Raw genomic sequence first — 16,168 nt, 5'->3', positions numbered from 1 at the left:
TAGGAAATTTGGCAAGGTGTTCCAGGTGGAATGCGTTGCCCAGCTGATTCACCGTCATATTTCTTCACAAATTGCATCTTACCAGAACCTTTGCTCTAAAAATAAAACAAAACAAAAATCCTCTTTCAGTGACTGATCAAGCACTGAAGTTTTGTACCTCAGCTTTGCTCCCAGCCAACCACTTCCACATGTTTGGCTTCTAGCATTGAGAATGTCTCTGCCAAGCCATGAGATCCTGCAGTTAAATTTCTTCAACATCTGTTCATTTTTTTCTAGTCATCTTCGTCCTTCTCTCTCAGAGTACCTTATCGCCACTTAAATGTTTGACTCACTCAACAACAACTTTTTTCAAGGTCATGATCTCCTTCTTTGATCAGTTTGTTAGCCCTTCCTTAATCCTTGAGGTAAGAAAAAGGGTTAGGAATGTGGTTTTTATGGCATTGGCTCTGGCTAACCCAGTTCATGTGATACTGACACTGATTTAATCACAGTCTAGGGTGTGTGTGAATTTATTTGGATGACTAATATGTAATGCATATCAATAATGCTGGCACAAAGGCAGCCAATAAAACATTTTTCCCTGGATATATAAATGCTGGGAATCTGAAATGTGGAAGCCTATTTTCCCCCTCACTGGAAACAGCTGTAGCACTGAGTTCATCTGGCTCATGATGGAATCCATGACTACACGTTAATTAATGCAGCTGAAGTGCAGAAAGGTTAGTCAGATGCATTGTGTTATTTGTTTTCCCCCAGGGAGAGCACATTGTAAGAAACCTGAATCCTGTTTGCCCCATTAAAATCTTTTTATACTTACTTTTTAGTGGAATACACTGTATGGAACCAAATTCCAGATGTTGCAAAGTCTTTGAAGTATCACTAGAGGAAATATCTTTCCCTATTTATTTGCAACATTAGTGCCTATTGGCTTTTAAGGGAACATGGTGTTAAGGTCTGATTTTCCACTTCATCTACTATACATGTAGAGATTCATCTTTTGGTAGAGGTGTTCTGATATAACACAAGTGGATATTTATCAAGATTGTTCTAGAGACAACTGTTTCTTCAAGCCTGGGAAGTTTCAAAACTTCCCCCTCTAAACCAGAGAGGGAGACAAAGCATAAGAGAGTATTAATCTCAGGAAACAAACTGAGGGTCCTGGAGGGGAGGGGGATAGGAGGGATGGAGGGGCTGGGTGATGGACATTGAGGATGTTATGTGCTGTGATGAGTGCTGTGAATTGTGTGAAACTGATGAATCACAGACCTGTACCTCTGAAACAAATAATGTACTATATGTTAATTAAAAAAAAAAAAACAATTTCCCGTCTAAGAATGTTGTTCTAGGTCATATGCTTCACATGCAGGGCATATGACATAATGGCTTTTGACGAGTAAAGTCTAAGAAGTTTTGGGCTGCATGAAGTGGAATCTGAAGGTTGTCCCTTCAAAAAAAAAAAAAATTCTTCAAAGAAATTTGGGTTTGCTGCAGTCATCATGGAAATAAACGTATCATGCCCATAGCTCATTTGAAAAGATGCTTCCTGAATCACTAATACAATATACAGTAGCTTCTAAATTAGGCTTTATAATTCTGATTTATCTTAAGGAGTGACAAGAGAATTGTGCCAAATGCTTCTTTAAAGAGGGATTTGGGAAAACACTATGGCCGCCTTGGGAATCCAGTGTTTGCGCCATTATTTGTGGTCATCGGGGCTTTATTGTGCTCACCTCACATTAAGATGGAATCTCCAGACAGATGCTTCTGTACTTGTATGAAAATGTGGGGATCTGGATCACATGATTTTTTAACCAATTTTTGCAAATTAGGATTACTAACTACACTTGATTTCTCTTTGCAAATGAGAATGGTAAGATGATGTTTTCTATTTATTCCAAGTGTTTGGTAGTTTGACACAGGGAATCTGGAAAGTTGCAAGAGTGTTTTCATTTTTCAGAAACGGAGGGAAACAGGCAGGACTGCAGCAATGTGCTCGGTGCTTTGGACAGAACCTTCCTCAGTCCTGCCTGGCAGCAGAGTCTTAGAGCATGTATTGATTCTCTACTCGCTTTCTCTGTGGAATTCTCTCAATCACCACTTTTGAAAATCCATCCTACAAATGATGTTTACAGATCCAACATGATTCTGCCTTTATGTACAAATACCTCAATCCCAGCTACCCAAGGTATATCAATGGATAGGATTAAATCTTTTAATCCCACAAGCCTGTAATTATTTCCAACAAAACTAACAAAAGCCTCCCAAAAGCTCTTTGCCAAGTGTTCTCGTACCATATATATGCACACACATTTGTGAGTGTGTGTATGTGTATATATATTTATACAGTTTATCAGTGTATGTACTATATATCTTTATAATTCTTTGTACTACAGGATATTATAGTATATAATTCTTTATAATTTATATATATCAATATATGCTTTGTACATAGCAGTTTTTGTTTTGTCATTTTTGTTTTGCTTAAATCTAAAATGTCCTCTGAAATTAAGTAATAGTCATGTGTAAATAATACAAAAATATTTTTCAATAGAATTGAAAGTCTCAGATCTTTGTGTATTACTTAAATTTGTATATTATATTTTTAGGCAGGTTTTTAATTTTTGTAAAAAAAATCTATCTAACAACAGATCTACCATAGTTTAGGGTTAATTTCTTTTAAACCTGCTATTATCCCATGAAATGAATTGTCTCTAAATAATGCCATGATTTATAACATTTCACTCCAGTTTTTTCCTGTTTCTCCACTCGTTATTCAAAACGGAGATGTTCGCCAAATTGGCAAATTTGAGGATTTTGCCGTCAGGCATGCCAAATTTTAGACTTGAACTTTTATGGCCAAGTGCTAAGCTTTTGGGAAATGTGGTTGAGAAAGGAATGTTGGCAGAATTTAATGTATAGTACTTGAAGTAAGAGAATGCAGTCAGTCTCTTTGCTTCTCAAAATGTGTTCTGGGAAAATTTTCCTTATGTTGCTTAAAAAAAAAAAAAAAACAGTAATTAATGGATGACGCTGTCTTAACTTTCTTTGAAGAATAGTCTGTCAGAGGGAGAAGAAGACATAGTGATTCAGAGACACAGGCAGGCAAAAGGAGACAAGGATGTGTGTACTCCATAGAATCATAAGCCACCTCTTTCTTCTCATCATAGTGTCTCTAACACCTGGTACAGTATAAGGCAAGGTGCTGAATAAATACTTCTTGAAGGAAGTATGTTTACCAGATTTATGGAGTACTCCCAATCCTATGAAATGGTTTTATTTTTGGTGATAGCTACTCCTAACTTGGCCTTGTTGAACTCTTACTTCCTGCTGTGTAAGATCTTACCAACCCCTAGTGCAGCAATGACCTCAGCTCTAGTGGCTGAGGCGGCGGGAAGTTCCTCCCATTCTCGGTCTTATTTCTCTGCCTTCCTTTCTGATAATGCCACCAAGAGAAAGAAGGAAGAAGGTACCAGTGTACCTACACAGGGGTTAGCCCCTCAACACTGACTGGTTATGATACCCCTTTTCCAAAAGTTGACTTGCTCCTAGAGTACCTTTGTAGATTATTCAGAAGCCCTAGAATGGGACATCTGCTTCACATGGTAGAATTTTCCATCTTAGGCATGGTCCTGTTAGATGGGATACCATCAGAAGGGCCCAAGGCCAGCTGCTTTCTTCAAGCTTATTCAGCTACCAGGAAACTCATGTATGCTGGTCTGCCAAGGAGGGATAATGTAGGCTCTTTCACTATTGCTGTCTCCCTCAACGCTGTCAGCTTGCCCCTTTTTCCATGAAGCACGAGCTTCAGACCCCACATTTTGAATGGCTTGCCAGGCTTCATGTGAGAAGGTGTGAGTGACAGTTCTAACACACTTCAGAATTTACCAGAAACTCTCTGGTGCTTTCTCAGTTTGTTCTGATGGCTGAGAAAATTTATTTTCCTCCCTTTCAAAAACTAGGGTTTATCTTGAAAACCATTCTCCAAGAGGCACTTTCCCTATCCTAACCTTCCTGTTGTCATAGTCAGGGGCAGGAAAATGGGGTTTGGGTTTCTTCTTGGAAATGCATTCTCTGTAAGCCTTGTGGGGATGTGGTTAGGTACAACTTCCATTGTGGTTTTCAACTTAGAATGGGGGTTTTTAGAAGTTTTTTCTTCAGATTTTGATCCTAGCAGCAATTTCAGGATAATGGAAAGACAACTTTTTATCTATATTTATCTGTGCTCTTAGATTGGATTCTGGAAAAACACACTCTGACGGAGAGTGATGGAGACTGATGTAAAAGGTATTTTGGGGATTGAAAAGATATATGCATTCCTATATTTACTGCAGCATTATTTACAATAGCCAGAATGTGGAAGCAACCCCAATGTCAATATATGTGTGTGTGTGTATGTGTGTGTGTATACTAGTGTGTATATATATATAGAGAGACGTATGTGTGTGTGTATACATACACTAATATATAAACTATATACTATAAAATATACAGTGGCCATAAAAAGAATAAAATTGTCATTTGCAATAACAAGGTTGGATCTAGAGTATATAATGCTAAATGAAACAAGTCAGATAGGGAAAGGCAAATACCATATGATTCCGTATGCTATGTGGAATTTGAGAAACCAAACAAATAAACAAAAAATAAAAGAAATTTAAAAATAAAATAAAAATACTCTTAAACAGAGAGTAAATTGGTTGTCAGAGGGAAGGTAGGTGGTGGAATGGGTGAAACAGGTGAAGGGGGTTAAGCATACATTTATCCTGGATGAGCACTGAGTCATGTATAAAATTGTTGAGTCATTACATGCTTGAAACTAATATAACAGTGTATGTTAACTATACTAGACATCGTAGATAGATAGATGGATGGATGGATAGATTTTTTTTTTTTTAAACCATGTATTGGGGAATGCTCTCTGGAGATGTTTCATCTGTGACAAACAAGAAAAGCAGCATCAGGCAGAGAGAGTAGCTGGCCCACAACACCATTGCAAATGAGCTTTCTGCTGACACTGCATGGAGCTCCAGAGCTGGGATGCCCCTCAAAACGGCTGTAAACTGAGGAGCCAGACCTAGTTTCTTGGCATCAGCTGGTCTAGTTGGTGATGGGGCAAGGGGAGACAAATAAACTCAGGTGAAGCAGCTTCTTGGTGCAGTGGAGAGGAATTTCCATGAAATCTTCTGTGAGTCATCAGCTGCCAACATACCAGCTTCTGGGATCTAGACAGAGCAGCACCGTATCCATTATAGTAGCTGTAGTTTCATGTGTACCTAGCATTTTGGATCCCGGCAATGTCCCTGGCTCTGCACCTGTATCATTTAGCTTGATCCTTATCACAGCTCCAGGAGACCAGCTCTGTTATCTCCATTTCCAGATAAAGAAACTGAGGCACAGTGAAGTAATTTGACAAAGGTCCAATAGCTAACACTACCAGTGAATGCATATGTAAGTGTGTGTGTGTGTTTGTGTGTGTGTGTGTGTGTGTGTGACTGATTTATCTTTACAAAAGTAAAATTCCAGAAAATCAAAATGAAGTTCTATATATTCTAGCTTTAAAATATGAGATATTAGAGGTTGGAGCCTGATTTCTGAAATTCGAGCACGCAAATTTTTTATTATTAATGGAAATAGATATATTTGTATTAAGAGTTTTGGCACTTGAAGTGAGAGTGGGCATTTTCATTTATTTTCAATTATTTATATGGTTAAGCCCATCATAAAAACAGGACTAGAGAAAGGTCTAAAATATTTATTAATTTAATTAATTAATTAATAATTAAAATAAATTACTGTGTAATTTAGAAGCCCATCATAAAAACAGGACTAGAGAAAGGTGCCCACTTACAGTTCTTTCGAATGTATGTTCTGAGGTCATAACTACACTGTCATGCAAAACTGGGGAGAAAAGCTGCCTTGCCTGCAGTTGCCTTAATTATACGTGAATAACTGTACCAAAGAAGGATTATGCATGTGTAATTTTTTTCCTACGGAAAACTGCTGCACACTGGGGCTGAGCATTCTTCATTATGGAACTCACTTTGCTAAAATTGTCTCAGCTTCTTCACAAACTCCCTCCACATGCTGGCCAAATTTCCCTTCACTGTCTAGCCACCAGCAAGCACGCTTAATATTACTCATATGTTGGGAAGTGGTACACCGATCTGCAGAGGTATTATCCAGGGGAAGACTCATTATGATTGTCAAGGGCAATTACCAATATTCCAGACTCTCAAAGCTCCATCTCGGCCCAGTCCCCCAAATCAGTAATAACTAGAACTGGGAGGTTTTATCGTCTCCCCTCCTCCAGGGAAAGAAAAGAGGTAAACACAGGAAAAAAGGGGATGAGAGATGAAGGGACAGCTGTGGAAGTGAAAAAAAAAAAAAGAGAGAGAGAGAGAGAAATTTTGAAGGGTAATCCAAAGTGATTTTCATCTGCCTGGAAATGAAATTAAGCCCTTCAGAAAAGGAGAAGGTGTCATCTATCCTGCCGTTAGCTGGGACTATACTAATTATTTCCAGTACCCTCTGACAATTGCATATTGCTTCTGTAAATTTCAGGATTTGTATGAGTGAAAAGTGAGAGAACGTGGGTACTTAGACAATTCAGTAGCTGCGTTTTGCATCTTTTTGTCAGAGAAATGTAAAGACTTACCAAAACTGCAAACAATTTGGTGTGGGGGGGGTGTTCAAATATTCCCTGAAACCCAACTGTGGACTCTAAATTAAAATCCATAGCTTAAATGTGGGGTTCAGAGACTTTATTAATTTTTATTTATCTGTCAATCTATTGATCTTTTTCTCCGTATTTAGCTATTTATTTCTATGTTTCTATGCATCGATTTCATCTATATACATTCATGCATATATGTGACAAAACTTTTTACTATTATTTGTAACCTCATGGTATATAGTTAAACAGTTTTTACTTTTATCTCCCTGACCTAGTTGTTTTTTTTCTTCTGGTTCCTTGATTCTGCAACTCTCCAGGACCTATTTTATGCATTTACAAAAGAACTCTTCCAAGATACAACATTTCATGGGTCTGGAGACTGTATAATTTTTAATTTACCAAAACTTGAACCTATTTAGATGGTCAGGGCAGCCACACTATAGAATAAGCCATATGAGAAATAGACTATTCTGAGAGATAGTCCTCGGTGTCTCTGAGAAAGAAAAAAGCTTGGCCAGTTTTTGAGTTTTGAGATAATTATTTGACACAGCAGTAATGATAGTTTATCTGTCTGTATTACTATGTCTATATTTGCAATTCTTCCTAGAATGAATAAAGTCATCAGTTGTATTAATTTGCTGCCATTAAAAAATGTAAGCCAGTATTTGGTGTCTATTTTGTGTGAAAATGTAGAGATATTTTAATAGTACTTTAGCATAAAAGGCGTAAAAGTTGGTCATTTTCTTAATCATTAGTTAAATATGCTGCTAAGACATTTAATTTTATGACATTATCTTTATCTTAACACTTTTTTCCCCTTTTGTGTTAGTACTGTAAGTTAAAATTCATGCAATTATATTTGTTACCCAAAGGCAACTAGAACACACTCTCTCTCTCTCTTTTTTTTTTTCTTCTGTCTGCCAAAGTCTGTAGGCAGTCTTGAAGCTTGTATTATTTTTTTCTTAGCTAATGTGTGGAAATCATTTAAAGAATGTGAGTAGGAGTCGTTTATGGTATGAAAACATAATTCTATATACACAAGTAATTCTGAACATGAATTAAATAAATGGATTGAAAATCAGCATGTTTTTGCTACTATGTATTCTTTTATTTTTTAAAAAAAAAGTGGGATTTTTTCTACAAAATTCCCATCCTACTTAAAATGCCTTAAAAATAAATTTGAAAGAGGCTATTAAAATGATACAAAGGGCATTTTAAAGTGTGTGATCCCTTGAAATGCTGGTCACTGCCATGTCAACCAGAAGGCGTTTGGGGCATTTATGAACCGATTTGGGGTATGGTCTGATGATCGCACTTATGAAGAGTGTCTACTGAGGAACGCTCTTTCACAGTGTCGGTAGACACGGATAAATATTTTTAGGTTTCTGCAGGCCATGTAGTCTCGGTTATAACTCAACTCTGTTATTAGAGCGTAAACAAATAGGTCTTGACTGCATTCCAACAAAACTTTATTAATGGACACCAAAATTTGGCACTCTATATAATTCTCAAATATCAAGAAAGCATATTTTTTCTTTTTATTTTTTCCAACCACTTAAAAATGTAAAAATTAGATAGTTGGCTAGATTTGGTCCACAGGCTGGAGCTTATGGACCCCTGTAGCTAGATAAGAAAAGCAAACCTATGAAAAGGAGGCTGAAGATACGAATATAAATCACTAATCCCCACTGGTGCCGCCAGGGCCAGAATTAGAACTCTGAGACAGCCTGTCTCCCCAGGCCGTAGCATCACCCACAGCCTCAAAATCATGATTCAAGATCTGTTTGCCAATAGTTTTATTTAGAAGCTTCATTTTTTAGTAATACTTTTTTTTCCCTAATCATAATGAATCTAAAAAATTTTAGTGACCCAAGCAAAATTCTCTAGGTAAACCCTGTCTTAGCTCATTTAGAACTCCAGATTCTGCCCAGAGCTGAACTGTTATGTGACTTTTTAAGAAATGAATACCATTAATAAGAGATTGGGTGTGTCCACATGAAAAAAAAAAAATCCCCCCCCTTATTTTTTTTTTAGTCTATACAAGTTCAGGGAGTCATTAATTATTCTGGGAAGCATCCCTTGCAGGATTAAATAAGCTCAAAGTATCTTCTAAACTCACCATTTTATAATATACGCTAGCATCTCAAAAATTTAAGTATCTAACAGAAAATGACACTACTTTGTTTACGGGGGGAACTAATGAGCTTGTTTTCTCAGAAGGGTAGTTTATTTCTTTTACCACTCATTAACATCTCTCTACCCCTAACCACCAGGTTTCTTTAACACCAGCCATAAGAAACACTGCTATCATATTTACAGCTCAAGTTGACTTAAGGAGGTGTCTGACCCTGTACTAATGCATGCCAGGCTCTATATACAAGGTCTCATTTAAGATGTGACCATGCTTGTGGTTGATGCCCTTCCCCTTCCTGGTGAGCAGTGGTACACATTCACGTTTCTAATAAATGCTCAAGCCGGGCTTCACACCCATCTGAGCCCAGCAAACCACCACATGCTACAGTTTTCTTATACCAAGAACAGTAAGAAATGGATAGATTTCTTGTCTAGATCCCATGGAGGCCAAGTCTAAGAATTAAGAGAAACAAAGAGGACAAGTGAAGAAATGAGATGAAAGGTTGAAAAGCTAGTGTATTCTGGGGGCGCCTGGGTGGCTCAGTGGGTTAAGCCTCTGCCTTCGGCTCAGGTCATGATCCCAGGGTCCTGGGATGAAGCCCCGCATTGGGCTCTTTGCTCAGCGGGGAGCCTGCTTCCTCCTCTCTCTCTGCCTGCCTCTCTGCCTACTTGTGATCTCTGTCAGATAAATAAAGAAAAAATCTTTAAAAAAAAAAAAAAAGCTAGTGTATTCTGACTTCCCTTCCACTGTCCTGGGGACTCACATTTTTTATATTGCCTGTATGCTGTTTCTTCCCCAATGGAGTTGAAGCTCTTGAATTCTATCCCTAGTGCCTAGCAGAGTGCCTGGCATAGAGTATAGGCTCAACATGTGTCTGTTGAATTAATGAATAAACTAGGCTTCTTTTTTTATTATCTATGGAATGATTGCACTGGATTAATCAAAATTTTAAAAGCCCTGCAGCGGTGAATTATTGAACTTGATCGGCGCTTTCTCTCTACACTGAAGGAGACTGGAGACCAGAGAAGTTCATGAATTTCACAGACTGTACTCTTTAAAAAAGCCGTCTGCCTTGCCTCATCCTTGCATCCTTCATTAGCACTAAAACCAGGAGTGTCTTTCCGTACCCCAGTGGCCGCAGTTGTTTCTTAACGAGTTATTTGCTGGCATAAATGTGATTTTCCTCCCTCGTGTTTCTTTGTGGCATTGTTTTAATTATGCATTTGCAGGCTGTGTGTGTTTACCTGTCTTTTTATCCAATAATTGAAAAAGGGCTCTGCAGTCAGGTCATGCTAAGGAAATAGTGAAGTGTTAAACAAGTGTCAGTGGCTATTAGGAAAATAAAGCTTCTGCGGGGTGACTTCCTCTCTGTGATGGGGGCCCTTCGAGGGTTTCTGAGGGAGTGGGTGGCCAGTGGACAGGACACATGATACGTTAGAAATGATACGGGGATGAGAAAGAGAAATCCTACTTCTCAGGAGAAGAAATGTAGCAGAAGGAAAACGAATGTGCAGCAGAACAGGGACCGATAATTAGGGGTGGGAAGTAAGCTTGTAGCCAGGATAACACTGGCGTATCGCGTGACCTGTGCCAACGCTCAGCGAACCAGGGAAGGCATTTTCGTATTTCTCTTCCTTTCCCTTCCTCCCCTCCCCTCCCCTCCCCTCTTCTCTCTTCCCCCCTCCTCTCCTTTCTTTTTTTCTCTCCTCTTCTTCTCTTTTCTCTTTTTCCTCCTCTCCTCTCCATCCTCCTCTTCCCCCCTCCCTTCCTTCTTCTTAATAGAAAACTGAGCTGCAGTGGTTCTGAATGTTTTAATAAGTGAAATCTCAAGAATCATCTGCAAACCAGCCATGGCCCTTGGGCCTGGGGGCCTTCCTGCCTTTGAAACATGTTATCTTTGTCTGTTCATCATTCACTGCCGTGTTCATTTGCCCTATTCATTATTCAAATGCTGCCATTCTTAAAAATTGTTCTTTATAGTCCCATTACTCTAGGCCTTAGAAGGGTCCAGATGGCAATCCTGAGAGGTCCTGGATCCTGCGGAAATGTATGGTCCAACCTGCTGACATCCCTACACCCTAGCTAAGGAAGCTGCCAGCGTAATGGGAACCACCCAGGAGTGATAAAACCTCAATTTATTCCAGTCACTTTGCTGAAGATTTTGCTAAATACCAAACTATTTGCTTTAGGTGTATGGGAGTAAAGAACACATAGAAACTGCCCTGTTTTGCAGTGACCTAGGAGGAGGGATGCTAAAGACAGGACGACTGGTAGGTGATAGAGAAAAGGACAGCAGTGGGGGCCATCCTAGAAGCCAGCGTAGAGGACAGAGGTGTAGACATCTCTACGAGACACAGCCAGAATCAGCTCCCAGCTCTGCCTCTGGAGCCTGTTGCTGAGGCTCTAAACCAGTTTCCTCATAGGAAATGCGAAGTAAGAATGCTCCCTCATGAGGCTGTGGTGAGGGTGGGAGGAGATAAGAGCATGAGGAGCTCTTAGCCCTCTGACTGACCTGAGTGAGGTTCACTAGAAAGAAGCAGTATTTTGGAGAAATTATCTGCAGAGTATCATAGATAAGAGCTGGCTTGGATACTGAGTTGTCTCAGATGAGGTTCTAAATGCAGCAGAAATTTAGGAAGCGGCGAGTCAACGTGAACTGAAGTAATCAAGGAAGTCTTCCCAGAGGCAGTGAGTCTGCCAGTGGCATTTAAAGACACCACAGGATTTTCATTAGATGACAAGGGATTAAGAATTTCAGGCTGAAGGAATATTGGCAAAGCATGAAGGAAGTTCTGAGACCAGAAAGAGATAGTAGTGGGACACGCAGTGTGATTCCTGTGTGTGTCCTACGGACCCAGGCGGTCCTGGAGAGCTAGTCATTTGGCTATTTCCTTTACAGCATCAATTCAAAGGAGCCCTGATTCTTAGGGAACTTGGCAGCATTCAGACACCAGGTTATCCACACACAGGCACTCAGCTAATTTTGTGAGAATATACAATTCAATGCTATTTCACACATCAGAGCAATAAACCTGAATTTGAACTTTCATATTAACTCAAAGTGCATCAACCAGCTGAGTCTAATAGCCCGCACCAACTTTAGAGGACAGTCACTAGATTGTTACTCTGAAGTGGCATTGCTTTAAGGATCCTCTGACCCCATACAAAAGGGTTTCCCATGAACTCCTACTTCATCAACATGCTTTTTAAATAGCATTTTTTGTCTATGATAAGAAAGAGGAGTGGGTAGAAAAAGTACTTACTAGTTTTCCAGGACTATCTAATGCAGTACCACAGACCAGGTGGCTTAAACAACAGAAACTTATTTTCTTACAGTCTTGGAGGCTAGAAGTTCAAGATCAAGGCATTAGCAGGAGTGGATTTCTTCTGAAGCACCATGCCTTGCTCTATGGTTGGCTCTCTTCTCCCAGTATCTTCTTAGGGTCTTACCCCTGCATCCATTTATGCCCTAAAATTTCCTTTTCCTGTAGGGGACAGTAATCAGTTTGGATTAAGGTCTACTTTCATTACTTCATTTTAACTTCATTGCCTCTTTAAGACCCTATCTCCAAATTTGGTCAGATTCTGAGGTACTAGGACTTGGGACTTCAACATACATATTTTGGGGGAATACAACTCAGCCCATAACAGGGTCCAAAAGAAGACAAAACATCGCTCTTCTTCTAGAGCCTTCTCTTTTTAGGGGGCTGAATTTATTACTGAACTACTTGAGCCCCACCCTATGACTCAAAGAAAGAAGCAAAAATTCAGACCTTGCTGTATGTACATCAAGCCACAATCTAGAATTCTACTTAATTCTTTCATAAATATTAGAAATCCTGAATAATAGAGCAATCAAAGTATTAGCTACAAACAAATGAAATAGAAACGCAGGCCATCCAGAGAAAGAACAAATATTTTCTATCCAGCGACTCTTCCCTGGAAGTTTTCCTTGAATTTAAATTTCTCCTTAATTTTGCTTCTAGGTTTGTTTTTGACATTTTACGTGCAAGAAATAGACTTGACGGGTACCCCTGTTTTGTTCTTATCTTTTGTTTTTTAAGTCAGGCTAATTTTTATTTGGGACGAAGTTCCTTTCTGAAAGTGGTATACTAACGCATTAACTACTACTGCAATGCGTCTAGTCAGGGGGAGAAAGCCAAAAGGAGGGTTCGATAGATTCCATCTAGTTGTTCAAGTCTCCTATAGTGAATTACCAACTTGCCACTCACAGTGCTGAGGAGCAAAGAGTACGGAGACAGGCAATTAAGGCTTCTGGAAAACAATTGGTGTGGGGTGTGATATAGTGCACGGCTTACTGCTCAGCACAAATCACATTGTCTTTCTCGTGACTCATTATTTCTGGTGTGTCATTTGCTTACAGGAATCACATGGGAGATAATGATAGATCTGTGCTTAGGGTTACTTGGCTCTAATCTAGGGGCTGGGATGTGTCATAATGGGTTCTTTGAAAGACAAATAATTCATTCTGATATGGTTATAACCGATGCAAATCAATTATCATTTGGAGAGTTGATTTATTTTGTGTTTTATTTTTGATCAGCCGCTCTCTCCCACAAATAACCTATTGCCAACTTAATTTTATGAAAATCACCCCAATTTCCTGATATTGTATACAGTAGACCTTTGAATAACGTGGGGATCGGGGCAATGACTCCCATGCAGCCAAAATCCACACATAACTTTTGACTTCCCCCCCAAAACCGTTAATAGCCTACTATTGACCAAAACTGCTTTACCAATAATATACACGCTGGATTAACACATATTTTATGTGTTATGGAAATACAATAAAGTAAACTAGAGAAAATAAAATATTAAAGAAAATCAGAAAGAGGGGCACCTGGGTGGGTCAGTTGGTTAAATGTCTCCCTTTGGCTCAGGTCATGATCCCAGGGCCCTGGGATGGAGCCTCACTTCGGGCTCCCTGATCAGTGGGGAGCTTGCTCCTCCCTCTCCTTCTGCCTGCTGCTCCCTTTACCTGTGCTCTCACTCTCTCTGTCAAATAAATAAATAAGTACATTCTTTAAAGAAAAAAAGAAAGAAAATCAGAAAGGAGAGAAAATAAATTTACAGTACTCTATTTATTGAAAAAAATTAATGTATAAGTGAACCCATGCAGTTCAAATCTGCATTTTTTCACATACAAAATTATTTGCATCTGCCATTTGGTCCTCTTTCCCTCTAGTATAATATAAGAACTGTTTCTTTTCCTAAATCCTGTCCTTCATCTGCCTTAGAATTTCATCTAGTCTAACTTTTTCAAGAACCATAATCTATTGATTGTACTATTTCCATCTTGCTTGTAGTTTTGTCCTCCATATTTATTGTTCTTGTAGGCTTAAAGCCTACAACTTGTATTGGGGACTTGCCTGGGAACTTGCATTTTTATTTAAAAAAATAAATTAATCTCATACATGCTAAAGTTTTAAAAATAGGAACAATAATGTTATTATTCTGATTTTTTTAAAAAATCATCTCAACCAGACTTTTTCCATTATCCATCCACTTGAATGTTTTACTTCTTTTTGCAACAAAACTGTTCTAGACTCCATACTACACTCTCTCCAATTCCTGTCTTTGCCTCAATATACTTGTGCCCCGCCCCCCCATCCAGCTCCACCAGACTTCCGTATTTATCGATGCTCTCTACTTTTTCTAAAGATAATGATTGTTCCGGTCCTCATCATAATTGCCCAATCAGATCATTTGACACATTAATCACCCCCTTTCTTTCTTTTTTTTTTTTTAAGATTTTATTTATTTATTTGACAGACAGAGATCACAAGTAGGCAGAGAGGCAGGCAGAGAGAGAGGAGGAGGAAGCAGGCTCCCCACTGAGCAGAGATCCTGATGCGGGGCTCAATCCCAGGACCCTGGGACCATAACCCAAGCTGAAGGCAGAGGCATTAACCCGCTGAGCCACCCAGGCGCCCCCCCTTTCTTGATCTATTCATTGGGCTTCACATTTTTTTGGTTTCCTTCCTACTTCGTGGCTCGTGGCTTCCAGTCGCCATTGCTTGTCCCTCCTCAGCTTCTTAACCTCTAGAGGTCACTTGGGTTCAGTCCCTGGTCCTCTTTGTCCTAGAGAACTGCACTATTCTCCTAGCTTGTCTCAAACTCTACTCTGCCTCTCCCTCCTTTCTACACATATTTTTTGAAGAGATTTTATTTTTTAGAGCAGTTTTAGGTTTAGGGAGAAATTGTGCAGGGAGTACATAGAGTTCCCATATATGGAGTGTGTCTTGATATTAAAATTCAATCAAGTTACTTCTTATTTAAAAAAAAAAATCTTATCACAGCTTGCAGACCCCATATAGACTACCCAGTGTTCCAATGCATTTCCTTCTCCCCCTTGCTTCTGAAGTATAACTACACTAGCTTTCTTTCAGTTTCTCACATGTGCCATACTTTAGTTATAGAATCTTTATATATGTCATTCTTTCTTTTTTAAATGGTTCTTTCCCATCATCTCAAGATTCATAAGATAACTCCTACTCATCTCTCAGATAGTACTGCAAGTATTGTGTCTTCAAAGAAACTTACACTTGATTCTCCCTCCCAGGCTATGTCTTAACCCACTATTGAAGGTCCATGACCTCTATTTCTTGGCATTTTTCTTATATAAATAATGTCTGTCTCTCTCACAAGAATGTAATTTCATGACAGCTAGAACTCTGCTTTTGCTCATCCTATTATTTCTAGCACCTGTAAACTGTCTGACATGTCATAGTCATTTAATAAATATTTGTCAAAGGAAGGGAGGGAGGGTGAGAGGAAGTAGAGAAGGAAGCATGAGAAAGAAGAGAAAACGTAGAGAGCTGTCATGATCTAGAAATGAGTAGGTTCTGGGGTGAAAATCAGGAGCCCCGAGTGTTACACTTATTCTATAACCTGACTCAAACTCAGTGATTGATTTGGTTTGTTAAACATTCCGCAAGAATCAGCTCTGAGCTAGATATTATAGGCTAGATTTCATTATTGAGGAGGTACGGTTCATTATCTCCATGAACATCCCGAGAGTGAGTTCCACTGAACACTCTGGAAACACGAATCAAGTCCATTTATGAAGCAGTCCAACACTTACAGAACGAGTAGTTAGGCAGATGGGATCCTGATTCTGCTCTCTCTCTTAGGTTCTCTAATTCCTGCGGTACCCATTTCCTCAGTGAAATGAACATCACATCTTGGAACTGTCAGATGAGACTGTGGATGTGAATGTCTGCAAACCGATGTCACCCAAGTACGCGTGGCAACCATGTAAAGGAATGCCACTGGTCTACCGTCACAGTGTGTCTAACTTGTCACCAACTCACCTCTCTTTAAGAAGCACCTCATCA

The 16,168-nt window shown here is 39.2% G+C and overlaps 1 protein-coding gene across 5 annotated transcripts in view; it reads left to right on the top strand.

Annotated features, from left to right (window-relative positions):
• The window catches only part of ARHGAP24 (Rho GTPase activating protein 24), a 519,150-nt gene that overhangs the window by 228,889 nt on the left and 274,093 nt on the right, over positions 1-16,168 (top strand). The gene's annotated exons all lie outside the window — the stretch shown is intronic.

This window comes from Mustela nivalis (genome assembly GCF_964662115.1).
Source record: "Mustela nivalis genome assembly, chromosome: 4".
NCBI lineage: Eukaryota > Metazoa > Chordata > Mammalia > Carnivora > Mustelidae > Mustela > Mustela nivalis.
Note: the sequence above shows the minus strand (reverse complement) of the source record. Positions and strands in the feature narration are given on the sequence as shown.